We start from the raw sequence: 3,581 nt of genomic DNA on the forward strand, positions 1-3,581 counted from the left end.
TAAAATCCCTTGTAGTGTATTTAATGGGTTATCAGTAGACGGAGTTGGTAATTCATTAGGTATACTACGGGATCATGTTATGCCTTACAGAGGGGTAGGTTGTGACACCCTTGATGTCATCTATTGTGTATCCTAAAACCTTCCTATATTGCCTCAAACTCTTAACAACTTATCAACTTCTAAAGAATATAAATTTGCATCAACAATTACTGGATAAGTTTCATTAGGGCCAAGAAATGCATACCTAAACTGAGAAGGAAGTTATTTAAGTTCTATCTAGGTGCATCTTCTTCCTTGAATGATTGTTGCTTAATCTCACCTTTCTCTACTTGTATAAGTTGAAAAACTGGTGCTGAGATGAATGGTGAACTACTCTCCAAATGTTGAGCAAATGCAGCCACATGAGGATTGTCATTATCTATACTTACTCCATGAACCAAGCAATTTTCAAGAGGATCTTTAGGATATCCTTTGCTAAAATGATCATCAACTAGCTCATCAATAATATCAATTCGCAAACAAGAATCAGCTTCAAAATGATTTTTCTTCATAGCATTATTAATGTTGAAAACTAATTGATCATCCCCAACTCTAAGAGTTAATTTTTCACCCTTAACATCAATTAATGCTCCAGTTGTAGCTAGAAAAGGCCTCCCCAAAATAATTGGAATATTAGCATCTTCCTCCTTGTCCAAAATGACAAAGTCAACTGGTATATATAACTTTCCAATCTTCAAAGGCACATTCTCTAAAGTTCCTTTAGGGTATTTAATTGATCTGTCTGCCGATTGAAGAGAAACATGAGTTGGTTTAAGGTTTCCCATGTTGACCTTTTCATATATGGAGAGGGGCATAAGGCTAACACTAGCCCCTAAATCGCATAGAGCTTTTATAGAACACAATTCTCCAATATGGCATGAAATTGAAAAACTTCCCAGATCCTTAAGCTTAGGAGGAAACTTACTTTGAAGTATGGCACTACACTCTTTTGTTAGAGCCACAGTCTCATGATCTTTAAGTCTCCTCTTGTTTGAGGGTATTTTCTTTAAGAATTTTGCATAAGAGGGCATTTGTGACAAAGCATAAATAAAAGGCACATTTATGTATAACTTCTTCAAAAATTCTAAGAACTTCCCAAATTGCTTATCAAGTTTGGCTTTTTGAAATCTCTATAAAAAAGGAAGTTGTGGCTTGCATGGCTTTAGAGGCATATACTTCTCTTCTTTCTCTTTAACTTCTTCTTTACTTTTTTTTTGACTCTCTTCTTTTTCCCTCTCTTATTTTTTTATCTCTCTCAACATTTTTCTTCTTTTCTCTTTTTTCACTTTTTTCATTCTTCTCATTGTTTACTATCCTCCCACTCCTTAATGTAATAGCTTGACAATATTCCCTTGAGTTTTTTAGTAAACTTGGAAGCTTTTCCATAGACTTTGTACCTGAAGAGCTTGCTTCCTGTGCAATCTGGTTTTCCAGCATTTTATTATGTGTTTGGATTTGTTTCAGCCTTACTTTCATCTCTCTCATCTCTTCATCATGCTTAGTTTGATTGGCAAGAATTTATTGCAATAATGCTTATATATAGAACTTTGCTCTTGCTGTCTAAGTGGAGGTGCAGGATTTGTATTCCTCTACTGAAAATTAGGCAATGTTTGCCTATTCTACTGATAAGAATTCCCTTGCTGTTGTTGTTGAAAATTTTGATTTGAAACTTGGTTTTTTGATTTCCATATGAAAAATTGGGATGATTCCTCTAAGCTAGATTGTATATTTGTGAACAAGGATTGCCCATCTGCTTGTTTCCATAGTTTCCAACATAGGCAGCCTGCTTGCCATAATTTACTCCACAACTCTTTGTTCCTTCTGCATAAGCAACTTGTTAAAAACTTCCAGAGGATGATGATGAACTGACTAGCATACTTAGATCTTCCATTTTCTTCACCAACACATTTGTAAGTGTATCAAATTTAGCATTAATTATGTTGAATGGATCAAGATCATACATCCTAGCAACTTGGTTCTTTCGAGTTAGAGCTGGCCCTGGATGACTCCAAAAAAGTGTGTTTTTTGCAATTTTCTCCAAAAGCTCATAAGCTTCATCTTCATGCTTCATGATGAATTCTCCTTCAGTTTAATCATCAATAATTCCTCTAATAGTAGGAGTAACATTTGTGTAGAAATTCTAATTTATCATCCATTTTGGAATGGCATGATGTGAACATTGTCTCTCTAACTCTTTCCATCTCATCCATGACTCATAAAGGTTCTCATCTTCTCTTGGCCTAAAAGCTGTCATTTGATTTCTCAATTCTTGAGTTTTTCCAGGTGGAAAATATTGGGCAAGAAATGCATCAGTGAGCTGCTCCCAGTTTATGATTGAATTGTGAGGTAGAGAATTAAGCTAATCCAATTCTTTATCCTTTAAAGAGAATGGAAACAATTTTAGCCTTGCTGCATCATTAGACACTTTTGGTTGTTTTTACATATCACAGATCATAACAAATTTCTTAAGATGGGTATGAGGATTTTCTAAAGGGTGGCCTCCAAACTGAGAATTCTAAATCATTTGAAGTACCCCAAAATTCATCTTATAGCTATTTGCATCAATCCTTGGTCTTGTTGTACTCCCTCTCAAGTCATCAAAATGAGGGAATGCATGATCCATCATACTTCCCCTAGACAGATTAACATTGACAACTTCTTCCCCACGAGCTTTATTCTCATTGTTCTGATTGTTTACACCATTACCACCACCAATTCTAACTCTTGCTTCAGCCATTTCTGGTTTAATTTCGGTTGCTCTCAAAGCTTCTTTTCTTTTCCTAGTTTCTTTCTTGTTGGCTCTATAAAACTTCTCAATTTTAGGATTAAACAATAGTGATGTGTCACTTTTGCTTTTGGCTCTTCTCGTAAAAGATTAAAAAGTACCTAAAAAGAACAATAAAAACTCAAAGGGAAAAGATAATAATAAAAAAAAACTATAAATAACTAAAATAATCAAGAATTCAATCTTAAACAAATAACTCCCCAACAACGGTGTCAAAAACTTAATGTAGCCCAATCGCAAGTGCATGAGTCGTTCAAGTTATTATTCTTTCGAAGAATTGTGTTAAAAACTGAATTTTTAATATAAAAGTAAACTAATCTAAACTAAGTTTAGACTAAAAATTAATTAAATGAAGAGATAGGGAATTGAAGGGTATAATTATAAATTCAATAAGGGAAATGCTTGAGTAGAAAATTTCACTAAAATTATAAGAAATAAATTGAGCTAAATGTAATATGGCGAGAATTAAAGAAATCAGGCAATTAAAATCAATTAACAATCAATAATAATAAAAAGGTGATTCCAGAGTTTAGGAATTCATATTTAAGCTATTTTGGGATTTTAAATTGGTTATCCAAATATACGAAAATTATGAGTTTTAAGGAGATTAATTCTTAAATCTTTTGAATACTCTTTCAGCTGAGATAAATGGTGCTTTAATTAACTTAATCCTACTTTTGTGGAGTTAAAATTAATCAAAATCCATTAGGTTATTTAATCATTCTATGAATCCTCTTAATCCTTAGTTTATTTCTAG

The 3,581-nt window shown here is 33.2% G+C and overlaps 1 non-coding gene across 1 annotated transcript; it reads left to right on the forward strand.

The window, feature by feature from the left end:
• The first annotated feature begins 2,201 nt into the window (after positions 1-2,201).
• Positions 2,202-2,308, forward strand: LOC131181219 (small nucleolar RNA R71). Its single transcript, XR_009149847.1, has one exon. It is a non-coding gene; the product is annotated as a small nucleolar RNA R71 (small nucleolar RNA).
• Positions 2,309-3,581: the final 1,273 nt, after the last annotated feature.

Source organism: Hevea brasiliensis, chromosome 6, assembly GCF_030052815.1.
Source record: "Hevea brasiliensis isolate MT/VB/25A 57/8 chromosome 6, ASM3005281v1, whole genome shotgun sequence".
NCBI lineage: Eukaryota > Viridiplantae > Streptophyta > Magnoliopsida > Malpighiales > Euphorbiaceae > Hevea > Hevea brasiliensis.